At 42.0% G+C, this 19220-nt stretch overlaps 1 protein-coding gene across 2 annotated transcripts in view; it reads right to left on the bottom strand.

Moving 5' to 3' along the window:
- The window catches only part of tmtc1 (transmembrane O-mannosyltransferase targeting cadherins 1), a 181158-nt gene that overhangs the window by 141218 nt on the left and 20720 nt on the right, over positions 1 to 19220 (bottom strand). The window lies entirely within an intron of this gene.

Genomic DNA, 19220 nt, shown 5'->3' with positions numbered 1-19220 from the left:
ACTGTTGCCTGCGCCTGCCTGGAGACTTTGAGACCTTATTTCTTACTCCTTCATGCTTCCTGCTCTCACTTTCTCCTCTGTCTTGTTGTCTTGCTTCTCTGACTGCCAGCTCACTTTCACTCTCTCTCATCTGAACCTTCCCTTTGCTCTCTCCTCTCCTCTACTCTTCTCATCTATGCTTTTCTCTGTGCAGGGAGTCAGGGAAATCCCCTGGCAGGAGGCCTGTCCTATTACAATCCCTGCTGCTCTCCATTCACCTCTGCCTTGCTCAGTCCTTCTCTCCCTGTATGCCTGCCTCTACTTACTTTCACTGCTCTCCTCCTCCATTTCTCATGCATTTCTCTTTCTATGCTCAACTCTTTCTCCATGCTGCACATATTCCTCTGCTCGATTCATACCAAGCCTCCTGTCCCCTTATGCTCATCTCCATTCCAATTTCACTATCACTCTTGTGTCGTTAACATCTGAGCTGTTATTGTCACCTCACCTGTTCACGCAAGGAATATGAATAATATTCTGCTCTGCTTCTTTGCATAGATCAAACAACTTGCAAAACATGCCTCACCACCTTTTGGACCAGGTAGGGGAAACGCTTTCCTTTGGGGAAACACTTGGAAAGTAGAGCAGAGGTTCTAAATGGCAAGAGGTGTGAGAGAGCTGAATTAGGCTGGTACAAAGGAGACAGCAGGAGAGAATGAAATTATAATGTCATTCTGTACTGATCCCAAACGATCTGCTCTCTTCCTCAAAGCTACTTTCTCTCTCATTTCTTAATCTTTCATTGAAAGGAGTAAACGAGATGACGGTAACACGTTAGGTCACTCCTTAAGGGTGGGACAAAAATATTGATGAAGCAAAATATCGCCGTCCTTCCTCATGCAATACAACTATCGATACACTGGTACCAAAAGAAATATAATACATATTTCATTTTAAAAACTAAGTCGCTGTAAAAAGATTTCCCAATCTGACTCCCCAACATTACTACTTCATGGCTCCTTGCTGTGGCACTTATCACATGAATGAGGGAAATTGAACAGAAGTTAACTGGCCAAATAAGAAAGTTAGGTTAAGAGTTGCCCATGCCACATTTAATAGGACAAACAAAAGCAATAACGACTACGCAATATGCAACAACTGTCTAGTACAAATGAAGTGCTCAGGCAACACCCTGAATATACAAAGCCCCCTGCGGCACTAACATCATGATCACTTTGTTGAGAACACAGCTAATACTAGCATTGTAAGTCAACCTGCATCGGTGAATGCAGTGTAGTGATTCATGCATGATTATGAGAGTGTTTTGGGTTACATTTGGCTGTTAATAATAATTAATGATTATCAGGGATAATTATTAATTATGACAAATGATAAGCTCAAATTCTGACAGATCACCACTAGGCACTACCCTTGAAGAAGAGAAAAAAATGCCAATTCACCAAATCAGTCTCATAAAAGGTACAAAACTTTCATTTAGCACGTAAATATAGACTGGAGAAATAGCTTAGACTACTTCAGTGGATATGGCCTATGACAGGCGTGTCATCCCCGCTTTCTTGATCAGACGTTCAAAAATGGACTTCAAGTGGAATAACAGCGTGTACACTAATAAAAAAACAGGTTATTCATGAGTTTCCAGGAGATTAAAAAAAAATCTAACATTTATGGAAGATGTTCACCTGGTTATCGTCAGAATTCTGGATTATGATATATCTAAGTCAAGTGTATTACTGTATTTTGGTAATATGACAGGGAATGTTGTGTTAAAAGAGGACAGATATTTGTTGAAAATTGTGTTTTGTGTAAAAAAGCAATTACGAGAAAATGGTACAAGCCAGATCCACCAACCACCACATAAGATGACTGGCTGAAAATTGTGAATGAAGTATATGTCATGGAGCAGCTGATTTATAAGATAAGGACTCAAGAGGAACAATGTTGAGATAAGTGGGAGAAATGGACAGTCCACACATCAACGACAGGATAAGGACATGGACACAGGACATTATCACAGGAATAAACTGTAGGGACATGGCAATCCAGTGTGTACCGTTTCTGAAGTAATACAAATAAAGCATCAATAAAAAAGGTACAAAACTGTCAGTCTGTAACTCTGATTAATAATTAACCTTGTAATTACAACCAAAATTACCATAACAGCTAGTAAGGGTCAAAAGGTTTTGGAGTCCTTGACAGAGTAGAGGTTGGCAACATCATTCTTGTACAATATCAAATAGACAGCATGAAGATTAAAAGTATTTTGTTTAACACAAAGATGAAACACTAACATGTACTATTTACAGGTGTGTGTGTGTGTGTGTGTGTGTGTGTGTGTGTGTGTGTGTGTGTGTGTGTGTCTGGAAGAACAAAAGCAAAATGGTTACTAGGCTTGAAAATGCCACGCAGCATGGCATGAACAAAGGAAGACTCGCTGATCAAAAGGGACTACATGATGGCTGAACGAAGGGTTGGACTCAGGTATAAGATGGTGGCTCACCACTTGTTCTTTGATAGAAGAGAATAAAGAAACAATGGTGGTGCTCATATCATGTCCTCACTGATATCACATGTGGGTGTGATATGGTCCAGGCTGAAGGAGTATGTGTGCATGTGACGTGATGCCAAGTTAGAGAAGATGGAAAGCTGCATACAAAGACACTGAGTCTGCGTGAAGCATAATTCAACTAATGTCGAAATTAGCTGTGTAGAGAAGCAAGCCACCAATAACCTGATCCGAGATTACAATAACACCAAGACAGTGAACACACAAATAGCACATGCTAACCCTTACCAGGGTCAACCCACGGAAAGCGGGAGGCCCAGATAACATCCCGGGACATATGCTCAGAACCTGCACTGGTGAGACGTCCTGACCGACATCTTCAACATCTTCCTCAGTCAGGCCATCATCCCCAGATCCTTCAAAACTTCCATAAAATGCAAGATGGTGCCGTGCCAGTGGCAGCCTATTGTAGCAGCTCCCGGTACTTCATAGTTTTTATTAAGTTTTTATGTGTTTTTAGCATATTTTTTAATTTATTATTTGTACTCTGCACTGTGGTTACACATTGTCCACACATCAAGATGTTTCTCCAATGGTCTGAATATCTCTTAGTTCCTCCTCTCTCCTGGTGGCTGGAAGCCGTGCCAACTCTACAGCCGGCATTGTTTACAGTCGCGACCAGCTGAGCTCCCTGAGGCCCCAAACCCTCTTCGCCGGGGAGAGACCGACAGTATCGAAGGTGCTATGGAGGAGACGGCGAAGTTTAAACCCTGCATCCCTGCAAATATTACTGGAAACGTAAAGTCCCTGGCAAATAAGATGGGACGAACTGGAAGCGCTTGCCGGGACGCAGCGGGAGTAAGAGAGTCCAGTATCATGTGTTTCACGGAAACGTGGCTACATGTGCAGATACTGGACTCCAACGCCACCATCCCCAGCTTCCACACGGTCCGAGCCAAAAGAGACACCACCGCGAGCAGCAAGAAGAAAGGAGGCTCGCTGTGCTCGTCAACAACAGATGGTGTCACCCTGTGCACATCTCCGTGAAAGACCAGTTCTGCAGCCCGGACATCAAGCTCATCAACATCGGACTTTGTCCATATCATCTGCCACAGGAGTTTACCAGTGTCATCGCCATAATGGTTTACATTGCGTCATCTGGAAACGCCGACACCACGTGTGACGTCATCCTCGCTGCGACCGCGGCACTACAGACCAAACACCCCAGAGCCTTCGTCATCATCACAGGTGGATTCTCCTCTTGTCACATGGGTCGATGACTGACGGGCAGGCAACAGTATGTGAGATTACAGAACTGTGTGTCTGACTGTCTGATCAGCAACATCGGTGCCCCCCAGGGAACTGTGCTGTCGTGCTTCCTCTTCACCACCTACACTGTAGATTTTAAGTACAACACTGAGTCATATCATCTGCAGAAATTCTCTGATGACACGGCCATTGTTGGGCATGTAGAGGGTGGAAGGGAGGATGAGTTCAGGGACCTGGTCGGCAATTTTGTCAAATGGTGTGAGGAGAACCACCTGCAGCTGAACGTGGTGAAGATGAAAGAGATGGTGGTGGACTACAGGAGGAACAAGCCCACGCCCCCTCCAGTCTGCATCGGAGGGACAGACATCGACATTGTGGACTATTACAAATACCTGGGTGTGGTGCTGGACGATAAACTGGAGTGGACCGCAAACACGGAGGCAGTCTACAAGAAGGGCCTGAGCTGGCTTTACTTCCTGAAGAGGCTCAGGTCCTTTAATCTCTGCAACCGGATGCTCCAGATGTTTTATCAGTCTGTTGTCGTGAGCACCATTTTCTTCGCTGTGCTGTCAAACACACTAAACAAACTCATTAAGAAGGCAGGGTCTGTTGTTGGCTTTAAGCTTGTCACCCTAGAGGAAGTGGCTGAGGACAGGATGCTGGCGAAACTTCTGGTGATCATCTTATTGTATATTGTGTATAGTGTATAGTGTTTTAAATTGAGTATTGTACTCTGATTGTATTTTGTATTTCTGATTATATTGTACAGCTGCTACGATGACCTAATTTCCCCTCAGGGTTCAATCAGTCTATCTGTCTATCTATCTATCTATCTATCTATCTATCTATCTATCTATCTATCTATCTACAGTATCTATCTATCTATCTACCAGTAGCAAAGAAATCAGTTGTATCCTGTCTGAACGTCCCACCCACAGACTAATGGAGAATCTCCTTCTGCTTGGCCTGAACATGTCTCTGGATTCAGGACTTTCTGATGGAGAGACCTCAGTCTGTAAGTGTCAGAATTACAGTTTATCTCAGTCGCTTTGGTGCTTTTCTCACATCACTATTAACATTTGCACAGCAGTTAGTGCATTTCTCAAAACAACTAGTGCAAACTGCAAAACCTAGTGGATAACCTGCAAAGGCACGTCAGTTGCTAAAAATGGATAGTCCATTCCTCAAAAGCAAGTTTTCATGTCAATGAAACTGCCAGTGTCATCAAAATGAGAAGTCTTGACACCATCGTTTATGAACAAGATAGTCAAATGGCTTTGTCATGTTTTCATCATGATAGTTTATTCTCTCAGTGTTTTCCAATGCTAAAAAAGGTCAGAACTCAGACATACCTCTTTCAACCTTATTGCATTGTTTGCAATCACCATTGAACAAATGGCTTCCTCTTGCTGCGGGGTAAAAAGGGGCCCTCATCCACCTCTGCGAGGTTGTCTTTCAAGCCTATGTGGTGCAGAGTGCTTTCATAAAATTATCTGCTGTTTTATAACATTATAATTTGCTTATGTCATGTCAGTCAAAATGAACTATACTTATGGATGCTAAATAGTCATTCCCAATAAAACTAATAGTCTTCATTTCATTTCTTCAGTCATTACATACAAAATTGTTGATCAAATTCTGTCAAGCAAATGTTATACCTTTCTTCATCAATGTCTCCTACATTGAACAATGGCTCTCAGGTGAACTTCAGCTTTCACTGTGACACAGAAATTGAAGGTCAGCATCGTGGAAGAGGGGTGAGGATGCAGGGAGGAAGGGGACGAAACAGGGGAAGAAGGAGAAGAGGCCAAATACATAGGCAGATTCTTAATGAAATTAGGGCTACAGTTGTGAACCATGTTGTCAATCACGGCCTCACAATGGCTGAGGCTGGTCGGAGGGTGCAACCAAATGTTGGAAGAACCACTGTGAATTCAATCATTCAAACATTTTGTAGGGAGAACAGGTATGTATAGTATTGGACATTTTCAGGAAAATGCATCACCTGGCCCCACCCTACCTGTCTGACCTCCGAATCAGAATCAGAATCAGAAAAAGCTTTATTGCCAAGTACGATTTTACACATACGAGGAATTTGTTGTGGTGATGTTGGTACATGCATCAAATGACTATTAAGTGAAAATATAACAAATTAACAATATAAGCTATTTTAAAAAGTAGAAAATATAACTATATAACTATATACACAATCTGTTTTTTGGTAAAAGGAGCAGACCAGCTGGCAGTGAACAGTTACAAGAAATAATGTGCAAATGAAAACGCGCAAATGAATAGGTAGTTCAAGCTGAGCGTTAATGTAATGCATAGAGTTATGGTGCTGTCAGTGTGACAGTAGAGTCAGTGGTAGAGGTGGAGTGTGAGGAGTGTCAGGGGGGATTCAGGCCTTGTTGATAAGGCTGACAGCAGATGGGAAGAAACTGTTCTTGTGGCGTGAGGTTTTGGTCCTGATGGACCGCAGCCTCCTGCCAGAGGGGAGTGTCTCAAAGAGTTTGTGACCGGGATGGGAGGGATCAGCAACAATCTTTCCTGCACGCCTCAGGGTCCTGGAGGTGTACAGGTCCTGAAGAGACGGGAGGTTGCAGCCAATCACCTTCTCTGCTGACCGAATGACACGCTGCAGCCTGCCCTTGTCCTTGGCGGTGGCAGCAGCATACCAGATGGTGATGGAGGAGGTGAGGATGGACTCAATGATGGCTGTGTAGAAGTGCACCATCACTGTCTTTGGCAGACTGAATTTCTGCAGCTGCCGCAGGAAGTACATCCTCTGCTGTGCTTTCTTGATGAGGGAGCTAATGTTCAGCTCCCAGTTGAGGTCCTGGGAGATGATTGTTCCCAGGAGGCGGAAAGACTCCACAGTGACAATAGTGGAGTCACAGAGGGTGATGGGGGCAGGTGAGGCTGAGTTCTTCCTGTAGTCCACAACCATCTCCACTGTCTTTAGAGCATTGAGCTCTAGGCTGTTCTGGTTGCACCAGGTCACCAGGTGGTCAACCTCCCACCTGTAGGTGGACTCGTCACCATCAGAGATGAGTCCAATGAGGGTGGTGTCATCCGCAAATTTCAGGAGCTTGACGGACTGATGACTGGAGGTGCAGCTGTTGGTGTACAGGGAGAAGAGCAGAGGAGAAAGAATTAGGGTGGGCATTGGTGGAGGTGACTGGAGTTGGAGCTGGAGCTGTTGGGAGGTGTCGTGGGGGATGGTTTCAGGACTGTCCCTTTGTCTTTCAAAGCGGCAGTAGAACTCAGGGTCGTTGGCTAGGCGTCGGTCGTTAAGCTTGTAGTTGGTGATCTGCCTGAGCCCTTTCCAGACAGACGCAGAGTCGGTAGCTGAGAACTGGTGTTGGAGCTTCTCAGAGTACTGTCGTTTAGCCTCTTTCACCGCCTTGCTAAACTTGTACTTCGCCTCTTTGAATCTGTCTTTGTCCCCACTCCTGAAGGCCTCTTCCTTTGCAAGCCTTAGCTGTCTGAGTTTGGCTGTGAACCAGGGTTTGTCATTGTTGTAACTCACCCTGGTCCGTGTTGGAACAGAGCAGTCTTCACAGAAGCTGATGTATGACTTCACAGCCTCTGACTGTTGGTAGCAGTCCTGAACACATCCCAGTCAGTAGAGTCCAAACACGCCTGGAGATCCTCCACAACTTCACTGGTCCACATCTTTGAAGTCCTCACTACAGGTTTGCAGAGCTTTAGTTTCTGCCTGTAGGCAGGAATCAGGTGGAGCATGACGTGGTCAGAGTGACCCAGTGCAGCACGGGGACAGCGTGATAAGCATCCCTGACTATGGTGTAACAGTGATCCAGAATTTTCCCCTCTCTGGTCGGGCATTTAACAAACTGTCTGTATTTAGGGAGATCGTGAGTGAGGTTACCTTTGTTAAAGTCTCCAGAGACAATAACCAAAGAGTCCGGGTTGGTCTGCTCCACACACAGTATCTGGTCGGCGAGCATGCGCTGTGCATCCTGCACGTTGGCCTGCGGCGGGATGTAAACACCGACCAGAATGAATGAAGCGAACTCACGGCTTGCAGTTAATGATAAAAGATTCCAGATCAGGAGAACAGTGCTGCTGGATCACTATTATGTTGTTGCACCAGCCACCGTTGATGTAAAAACAGATTCCTCCGCCTTTAGTTTTGCCGGAAAGTTCTGTGTCTCTGTCCACGCGGTAGAGTTTGAAGCCTGCCAGCTGCAGCGCAGAGTCCGGAATTAGTCCGCACAGCCACGTCTCCGTGAAGCACAGAACCGCAGATGAATGAAAGTCCCTGTTTTTGCCCAACAGCAGTTGCAGTTCCTCCGTTTTGTTGGGCAGTGAGCGCACGGGGAAAAAGATCCTCTGGAGTTGTTGCCCTGATGTTCATGAGCTCTTCTCTGGTGAAAGAGCTCTGGGTACCATCGCAAAAAACAGAGTTTACGCACAAAACAAAACAACGCGCACCGACACACCGAGGCAGCCGTCCGCGGCACCATCTTGGATCTCAGTTTTTCCTTATCCCCCACTGTTTTTCCTTATCCCACATTGCCCTTCCCGAGCCCTCCGATCCTCCTCCACTCTCACTCTGACTATACCACCATCCAGACTCAAAACCTTCGGAGACAGAGCCTTCTCCAGATCTGCACCCTGACTTTGGAACTCTTTCCTCCAACCAGTCCGTGACTCTCCCTCACTTACCAAATTTAAATCCTGCCTAAAAACCTACCTTTTCTCACAAGCCTATGATCTCCCCTACCCATAACCTTCTTCATTCCTGCCCTCTCCCCCTGACTCGCCCCTCTACACTCTCCTCACACTCTCCTCACTCATCAGCCCCCCCACCACTCTTCAGTCCATCCCTGCCACCTCTTGACTACTGTTGTACCTGTTTTGTCTATTTGTCTGTACCACTGTTATCTACTCCACGCCCCACTACTGTTTTTGTTCCCTGCTGTGCTTTGTGTCTTGTTATTCTTTGCTTGCTATCTTGTGTATTATCTTTGTTTGCTATCTGTGTACCTAACTCTGTAAGCGACTTTGGGTCCTTGAAAAGCACTATATAAATGAAATGAATTATTTATTACCATTATCATTATTATTATTAAAAGGTATAAAATTTGCTTGACAGAATTTGATAACTAGTTCAACAATTTTGTATGTAATGACTGAAGCAGTGAAGTGAAGGCTATTAGTTTTATTGGGAATGACTATTCAGCATCCATAAGTATAGTTCATTTTGACTGACATGACAAATCATAATGTTATAAAACAGCAGAGAATTGTATGAAAGCACCTGATACACGTCCAAAAGCATTTGCAATTTGTTCAGAGGAAGGAGAAATTGCTACCATGATGTGCACAAATGACTAAATGTTGTGGAGGGTGAACTAATATTTATGAGAATTTTCATTCTGATCTGAGAAAAGCACCAAAGCGACTGAGAAAAACTGTAACACTTTCAACTCTATCATGCTGAGCACTGGATCTCCTCAAGGCTGTGTACTCAGTCCATTGTTGTTTTCAATAGCCACATTCACACTGCTGTTCGCATGCAGGGATCCTGTGCCAATCTCCACATCCTCCTCTGTGTGAAAGTTTCAGATGCAGCGAGGGGTGAAATTTTGCTCTGGCGCTGATCCATCTCTTGAGGTAGTATCAGGGCCATATTATTGTTAAACCAAAACAGTGTGAACGGATAACCTGGCCACGTGGAGTCGGGGTGTGTCAGTCTGACAGTCTGATAACTGACTCAGTAAAGAGAAATTTCCCACAAAGCAAGGTTACATCCATCCATCCATCCATCATCTGTACACATTATATGTACGCCGCTTAATCCTCTGCAGGGTCGCGGGGGGGCTGGAGCCTATCCCAGCTGACTTAGGGCGAAGGCGGGGGGCACCCTGGACAGGTCGCCAGTCTATCGCAGGGCTACACATAGAGACGAACAACCACACTCTCATTCACACCTACGGACAATTTAGAATGATCCTGGTGACAGGGGGCTTACACAGCCACACACACACACGCACACACACACAGCAATTACAGGTTTAAGATTAAGTTCATCTGAAATGCTAACCCACTGTATGCATTTTCTGGGCTGGGACAGGATATTACTCTGTATGGGAGGTGAGTAGATATGGAGAAGATTCAAGATTCAAGATTCAAGATTCAAGAGTTTTTATTATCATTGGACATTCACATGTCAATCAATGAAATTTTCTTTGCAACCCCCGTGCATAAGGTAATAATTGTTATTGCTGTCTGATCTTAAATACTAACTTGTTTGCATTTTATCCACTTATGACTTGTGTGTCTTGGCTTGTTTAAAGAACAAGTGGTGGGCTAAAATTGTATCATCATACTCTTTATGTAGGGCATGGTCTTGATGAAACTGTACTGAGGCATTTCCACTTTATTCAGACATTGTATAAATTAAACAGTTAATTGATTAATTGAAAAAATAATCAGAATTTTAACTGATAATGAAAATAACCACTAGGTGCAGCTGTAGTGGACACATTTTACAAGCTGGTTTGAGACTGACGTCAGACTGACAAAAATAGCACCGTTTGGTAAAGAAGAAGGAAGCAATAGGAAGCACCAACACATGATACTCAACCGGGACAAACCCAGTAGAACCTGAGGGGAAATGTTGCCTATGTTTAGGCTCTTAATACATTCTGAATCAACCTGAGCATGAATTCTGCCCCTGACTCATTATGCTATCTTGCAGAGGGCTGCCCTTTGAATAGAAAAATAATGAAAGCAATTCAATTCAGAAAAAATCTGCAAGGGACTATCTGCAGGCTATCAATTTACTCTATCGTCATTGCTGAATGCATTCAAGCAAGGAAAATAGTGAATGTAATTATGTTATAGTAAAGGCTTTTATAGTGCTTTCCACTGACTCTAGCTGAACTGAACTGATGTGACTTTGGATGTTCCACCTCACCACACATGGCTGTCCGTTTACATGCATACATGTAAAGGTGAGCTGTGACATTGTGTGATACTGTTCAGTCGTACTATGGACAACTTTGTTGGTTCAGTGCATGCCATGACCCAGATAGTTACTGTCAAAATACTGCGTTTTTTCCTCTGTTTTCACATAAGTTACATTTAGTTTGCTTTCTTCCTAAGTTATTTATGTCATTATCACTGAATAACAAATATTGTTTTCCTGAGATAAGGAGATCATTTATCATGCAAAAACGACTTATAACATTGATAACATTCATAACATGGCATACACACACAGCTGTCAGCTGGGTTTGAGAGTTTCAAAGGAAATAATATGAAATTTTAATGATCTTTTGCTATTTACGATATGATCGTATTTACATTATACCTACTGTAAGAGATAGGTGTAATATTACCATTATAACGTAGTGCTTTTATCCACACAGACTTGTTAACACTTGTGAGAAGCAGCTTCCTAAAGTGTTTAGTTAAACTATGTCTGTGTCTGTGACAGATATAATAAAAATGTAAGCAGCTGAAATGCTTTAACGTCCATTCTGTGTAGACTCAGAGCAGAATAAATACCAGTCTTCCATACAGTTATCAACTCAAAGAACATGCCTCTTTTCCCTGAATGCTTACATGGCACTGCTGATCTGATAAACATTAGTCTATAGGAAATAAGAGGGAACAACCTTGTGGTTTTCTCATGATAATGGGTTAATTTCTCTGTCATCACAAAAAATGGTCTTCATTATTTCAAGGTAACAGTAATTAAAAGAAAATATTGCACATATGTACGGTGTACATTTTAGGACAGGATCAGGCTTCAGCGTCAGACCTCAGATGAAAAGGTATAAGGTCTCAGGAAAAGCTCTGTCACACTCGCACTAAACAGCCACATGAAAAATAGTCATCAGACCAAAAGGCCTGAGAAAAAAAAACTTGTCACAGTGAACCAGTGTTTCCCATTAATTACTTAGACTCTGGCGGCCCGCCATGGTCTAATTTATTTCGCCACAGTCTCAGAGTGAACCGAAAAAAATCTTACACTTCTCATAATAACATAAAAGATCTGTAACATGTGTTTCGCGCTGCGGCTTTGGCAAAGGATCTCTCACTCTCTGTCTGTTGGCTCTGCCCCGCTCTGCCCCCACCCCGCTGTACATGGTGCGCGCACACTCACTTACACACGCACGCATCACGCAGGCACGTACGCACTGGACTATATCGCGTTACCTTACGGCATTGTGAAGCAGAGGTGAAGACGATGTGAAGAAGGCGTTTTAGGACACCACATCGTTTGAGGTAAGAAACTTTAACAAACTCTACAATATCCACTAGTTTAGAAACAATGTTATCCTGATCTATGTACTACAGCAGAAAGATAATGTTACGATGTAAGCTGTCAGTCTCGATTATGTCGATTGATATATCCGGATGCTTTCCGTGAAAAAGTATGTAACTTAGCGCTAACCTATATCGAACTAGTTAATGTTAATGTTATTGCCAGAGACGGTTCAGAAAGTATAAATGTATATAGAGAATCGTTGTTATTACCAGCGACTCTGACAACCAAAACTAGAATGGCCAAGGCGGTTATTTCGACCGTTTTCATATTCATGTGTGCAATAACTGTGTTGAATGAAAAAAAAAAACCGCAATACTGCCCGTACATAATTGTTCCTAAAAGTGTCTTGATTTTTAGTTTTTATATAAATTATACAAAAGACAATGAAAATGTGATATGTTTTATTCCGGCCAGAAGTGGACTTATTTACCGCACATCGCATTTACCGCAGTATTGTCTCTAACTTTGTTAACGGTCTCCAGCTGTGCTTCTTTGCGAATTTACTTGAGTTACTTGAGCAGCAGCTGGCAGAGGAGCAGAGGGCAGAATATATGGAGGGGAGCTGCAAACAGAACCAAACGTCGGACACTTGAAATGGCACAAGCCCGCGTGTGGTAACTGCGAGGAGAGCAGAGATAATCTGCGGAGACAGTGATAACAACGGCTTTTTTTTTGTTTTGTTTTTCTTGTACTAGATCAGGTCGTTTCCAGTTTTTTTCGATTATTATATATATATATATATTTTTATAATATATTAAGTATTAAAATAAATAGTTTCAAATACGTTACTTTTAATTATTAATTGTTTTGTTCTGAGAGTTCTCTATTAAAATCGTGTGTAAATATATGCAATAACTACGATGATATGAATATTGATAAATGTATACTCAAATGTGTTAAAATGTACGTTTTGGTGTTATTTTGTTTTTTAAACACAATGAATGCATTCATCACTCAATTGGGTATTTACATGAGAGATTACAGAGTTTAAAATCTAGGAGTCAAAATGAACACTTATGGCCGTTCTAGTAGTGTTGGAATTCCGTCCGTTCTAATGTCTACTTAAGGCTTCGTTGTGGACGAGAGCCCTGCGAGCCATGTAGGCCTAACTAACGTATTTTCAGCATCTGAGGAGCAAGTTACCTCACCAAGACTTTCAAGTCTTAAAAATTATTCAGTTTAACCTGCAGACACACCTTTATCAATTTAGATATAAATTAACATCTTTTTTAAATTATTCCTCTAGGACAAGAACCAGGCTGAAATAATGACCCTGCTAGCCAGTGAGTGCGATGAATTGGGACAGATGTACCCATTACTCGCCGATTGGCAGCAATTGCACTGGTCATTCCGGTGTCAAGTGTCAACTGTGAGAGAGACTTCTCCACAATGAACAGGGTAAGGACAGAGGGCATGGTAATATGTTGCTGAGATGTGTGTCAAACCCATTGCACTTACATGATAAACTGCATACTCTTTAACTAAAAGAGCAGTGTCCTTAAAATATTTTCATTCATTTGGCTAATTGTAGTTACCTTCATTTTCAGGTCAAATCAGAGCTTCGCAACAGGCTGCAAGGAGAGCACCTGGCTGCCTGCCTGAGGGTCTCCATCAATGGGCCGTGTCCAGAGAAATTTGACTACCAAAGGGCATTAGAAGTGTTTTTTTCAAAACCCAGGAAAATTCAATGTCCAAATTCAGGGTGCAAAGTTTGCAAATAGGAGTGTTGTATAAATGTGTATTTTGGATGTTTTCTTTCAACTAGTCTGAAAGAAGACAAGTTATGGAAGCAAAAGAGACCAAAATGTTTTTGCCTGCCAAAATGTTGATGTACCCTCCGAATCCATTTTATTTTTTATAACAATTTAGCTTACAGTTTAATTATTTATTATTTTATCTGGTAAAGGTAAACACTTTTGCTTTATTTCTTTGATGGCTCAGATGTATGCGATATTTGATTTTGTGTTTTCACTATTAGTATCTATACAACCAATGGCCAGATCTAGCCTCTTAATTTTGCTTTCAAAGTGCACCAGATTGATGCATTCAACTTTAAAATGGTAAAAAAAAAAATCTTCCGGGGGAGCATGCCCCCGGACCCCCTTAGAGGGTCCAACATCCACCCACCATAGTCTCATTAAATCCTGTGGGAAACACTGAGTGAACACATCAGTAACTAAGTTGTTACACTGAATGGTGTCAGGAAAAAAATTGTCAGACAGATCATGGAAAAAAAAATGTCACACTGAACAGCATCAGCACAAAAGTTCTCACACTAACCGGAATCAGGACAAACGTTCTCACACTGACCGGACTCGCACTGAACAGCATCAGTACAAAAGTCGTCACACTGAACAGAATGAGCACAAAAGTCATCACACTGAACGGTATCGGTACAAAAGTCGTCACACTGAACGGTATCGGTACAAAAGTCGTCACACTGAACGGAATCAGCACAAAAGTCGTCACACTGAACGGTATTGGGAAAAATCAGTTTCATACAGAGGTCACGTAGTACGGTGGCCGGCAAGGGCAAACGCGCAGCAACGGCCAAACGGTGTAAATAGGGCAACATAAACCATGCAGAGCCAACGACACGCAAAACACATGCAACAACAAAATGCTGCAAGCAACAAAATGCTGCAAACAAAGAAACGATGCAGAACCAGAACGACACAAACCCCGATATGTATCTAGTTTAAACAGATTTTTATTTGCATGAGCAAAATGCTTCTTTTTAACACTAGAAGGGCCTGAACTCCAACACTACTAGAATGGCCATAAGCGATCATTGTGACCGCTGGATATTCAACTTTATAATCTCATGTAAATACCCAGCTGAGTGACGAATGCATTCATTGTGTCATGATATTTTTTTAAAAAACTAAATAACACCAATATGTGCATTTTAACACGCTTAATTATACATTTATAAATATTCATATCATGCAAATAGTAAACCGTAATTATTGCATATATTTACACAGGATTTTAATAGAGAAAACTCAGAACAAGAAATTTAACAATTAAAAATAACTCATTTGATTATGAAACATTTTATTTCAACACTTAAAATAATAATAATAATAATATTAATAATAATCATAATAGTAATAATAATGCCGATGATATTGATAATAATGCCGACTGCTGCAGCAGCCTTCCCCTCCATGTATTCTGCCCTCAGCTCTGTCAGCTGCTGCAGGACTTTCCTCCGGGCTCTCCTGCTGCTGCTGCTCCTTGAATAAGATGCGGACATTGATCCCAGCCAGGTCGATGATGTTTCAGAAGACGCCACTGACCATCTTCCGTACCTCCTTTGACGGAGTACGCTCTCGCATCTGGTCCGGGACGTCCTCGCAGTATTGGTGTTTTTATAGTACATTGTACGCCAATGTAATAATGCCCGCAAACATAATAAACCCACAAACGTAATAAAAATCTGCAGCATTTAATGTAATAAACCTACACATGTAATACATTTTCCACAAACGTAATAGCCGCTGCCTACTACAAACGTAATACGCCATTTCCCACAAATGTAATAACTATTACGTTTGCAGGGATTTATTACACTTGCAGGGACGTGAAAATCTTTTTTGTAATAACTTCCCACAATGTAATAATACAATGAATAATATATACACCTACTAATACTACTAATACTTCTGACTGTGGGTGCAAAATCCAGCTGTCAACTTTCTGCTCCGCTGTCACAAAGGATTATGTTTGACCCATTTCGGCCATAAGCGGTCATATTGACCACACATCATTTTGCAGGGTTTCATTGTAAAATATTTTGTGGTTCCCGGTGAAATTACTTGTGAGTTAATTATTATCTAGTTGTATTAGCCTATATAGCCTAGTTGGCACCGTAGACAAACAAAAGTGAGAGTTCCCCCTCCTTGAAACAGCGAGCGGAGCTGTTCAACACTGAAGTGCTGAAGTGATGCGACTCTGACTGTGTAGCAGGGAAAGCCGAGAAAGAATGTCTGCATTCTGAGCACCTGCACAGGTGTGGGCACCTTTAGTGTAGCGAGGGCAAAACCAGAGACTGTGATGTACTACAACAACACCAAGTACAGCGTGGACTTGGACCAGATGGCGAGGGCGTACTCCGTCAAAGGTGGTGTGGAAGATGGCCGGTGGCCATGTAACATCCTCGACCTGGCTGGGATCAATGCCCGCATCTTATTCAAGGAGCAGCAGCTGCAGGAGAGCCCGGAGGAAAGTCCTGCAGCAGCTGGCAGAGGAGCTGAGGGCAGAATACATGGAGGGGAAAGCGGCTGCAGCAGGCGGCACAAGGTGGGCAGCAGCGGAAGCAACTGCAAACGGAACCAAACGTTGGACACCTGAAATGCCACAAGCCGTGTGTGGTAACTGTGCGAGGAGAGCGGAGGGAATCTGTAAACTGTGACAAGTAGACCAGTGATCACAACAGCTCTTTTTTGTTTTAGATCAGCTCCTTTCAAGCTTTTTCTATTATTATTATTATTATTATTATTATTATCATTATTATTATTATTATTATTATTATGTCATTGTCCGTAACCGCTTAGCCCTTTCCATGGGGTTGCAGGGTGTTGCTGCTGGAGCCAATCCCAGCCTTGTCTCTGGGCGAGGGCAGGGTACTCCCTGGACAAGTCGCCAGCTCATCACAGGGCCTCACTGATGAGCAATGTGGGTTTCAGTATCTCGCTCAAAGACACTACGACATGCAGCTCAGCCCTGCCTGGAGCTGGGATTTTAACCAGCGACCTTATTATTATTATCATTATCATTATTATGATTATTATTATTATTATTATTATTATTATTATCATTATCATTATTATTATTATTATTATTTCATGAGCAGTTCATTTCCAGCCTTTTCGATCATTATTTTTTTCAATATAAATTATTAAGTATTAAAATAAATTGTCTCATAATCAAATGCGTTTCTTTTAATTATTAATTTTCGTGTTCTGATTTTTTCTCTATTATATTCTTGTCTAAATATACAATGGTTTACTATATGTGATTATATGAATATTGATAAATGTATAATTTATTTTGTGAAAATGTACATTTTGGTGTTATTTGTTTGTTTTTTTTTAAATCATGACACAATGTGCATTCATCACTCAATTGGGTTTTTAACATAAGAGAATATAGAGATTATTATCTAGCGGTCCAAATGACCGCTTACGGCTGTTCTAGTAGTGTTGGAATTCCAGCCCTCATGAAGTCCAACTGACACTTTGGTCCAATCAGAAACATATAATTTGACCGGATCTAACTCTAGGGTCGTGGAAAGCGCACTGTTAAGCCTTAACTATAGATCATTAAGATTAATTGGATCAGATCTGACTGGAACGAACCTGCCACAGTCGCTGGTGCTGATTTCCATCCTTCACACAGCACACAAGTAGCAATACTGTGCTAGGTACTCTTTTTGTGGTTCTTGGTCCTTAAGAAATATTATTATTGTGGCATTCATGCCAATAATGCAAACCTTTTAGATTCTTGCCTATAGACTGATAGGTGTTGGGTTTACAAAGGAGCAATGCATCCAGATTTCTTCAGATTTGTATTGCCAATAGCCAAAATTTAAATTTAAATGTCCGGCAATGTTTTCCTCACTTAAATATTTTTTTTTTCAAGCTAGTTGTCTCCCTCTGTCAACCACAATCTGTCTCCTCTGTCAACAAACTCTATTCAGTCTGTCGATTAACAGGTGTTTGGGGGAAAACGCCTCCGACCTAACTTTACTAAATTACAGCTTATCATTTGAATGTTGACTAGGACCTAAAGCTGAGATTTTATTAATTCTGAAACACATAAAACCCCAAACGGCCCAAAATTATTTTTCTTCATGTCAGACCACGTCTACGAACGGGCTGCTGCTGCTTCCGACTCATCTTGATGAGACAATATTCACTCAGGTGGTGATGCGCAGCACTGGCGGTGAGAGAGAGATGATCCTCATTAACAAGAAGCATTTTGCTTATGCAAAGAACTAAATCTGTTTAAACTAGTTATTTATATGCCACAAAACTACCACAGCAACCATTATTCATTGTATTATTAGCCTACATCTGTGGGAAGTTATTACAATGAAGATTTTCACGTCCCTGCAAACGTAATAAATCCCTGCAAACATAATAGTTATTACATTTGTGGGAAATCGCGTGTTACTTTCTAGTAGGCAGCGGCATTACGTTTGTGGAAAATGTATTGCATTTGTGGGTTTATTACATTAAATGCTTTGTGGTTTATTACGTTTGCGGGCATTATTACATTGGCGGGCGTTACAGCCTGTAAATTGTACTTGACGAGAGTGGAGTAAAACTTTTAGAGAGGCGACATAAAAAGCTATGTGGTTTAAATATTTGCTTATAATCTTTTAAAATAATATAACAATAACAGGTCAAAAAGATTAATACTTCCGTTGTGTTGACACTTCCGTTTTGTTAACTCGATGCAGCATTTTGTTGTTGCATGTGTTTTGCGTGTCGTTGGTTCTGCATCGTTTATGTAGGCCTATTTGCAACATTTGGCCGTTGCTGCGCGATACTGTTCAGTGTGACGACTTTTGTGCCGATTCCGTTCAGTGTGACGACTTTTGTGCCGATGCTGTTCAGTGCAAGTCCGTTCAGTGTGACAACGTTTGTCCTGATTCCGGTCAGTGTGAGAACGTTTGTCCTGATTCCGGTCAGTGTGAGAACTTTTGTGCTGATGCTGTTCAGTGTGACATTTTTTTTTTCTGTGACAATTTTTATCCTGAGGCATTTCAGTGTGACGAGTTTTTTTTCTCAGGCCTTTTGGTCCGATGACTATTTTTCATGTGGCTGTTTGGTGCGAGTGTGACAGAGCTTTTCCTGAGACCTTATACCTTTTCATCTGAGGTCTGACGCTGAAGCCTGATCCTGAGGATGTCCTAAAATGTACACCGTACATATGGCCATAGTAATGGGCTTAAACTTTGAAAGCATAGAAAAAAAACACTTAGAACTTGCTTGAGAATCACCAGGTTTAGGTTATCATGTAACGGCACTGCACACAGAAACTGATAGCAGCTGACTGGCACCAATACTAGTATGCCCAATTTGTCAAGATGTAAACAAGTTATGGGCTACAGCACATTGGGGCCCAAGGAGC

The sequence above is a fragment of the Acanthopagrus latus genome, chromosome 14 (genome assembly GCF_904848185.1).
Source record: "Acanthopagrus latus isolate v.2019 chromosome 14, fAcaLat1.1, whole genome shotgun sequence".
In the NCBI taxonomy this organism is placed as follows: Eukaryota; Metazoa; Chordata; class Actinopteri; order Spariformes; family Sparidae; genus Acanthopagrus; species Acanthopagrus latus.
The sequence above is the reverse complement of the archived record's forward strand: the minus strand, read 5'-3'. Positions and strand labels throughout refer to the sequence as shown.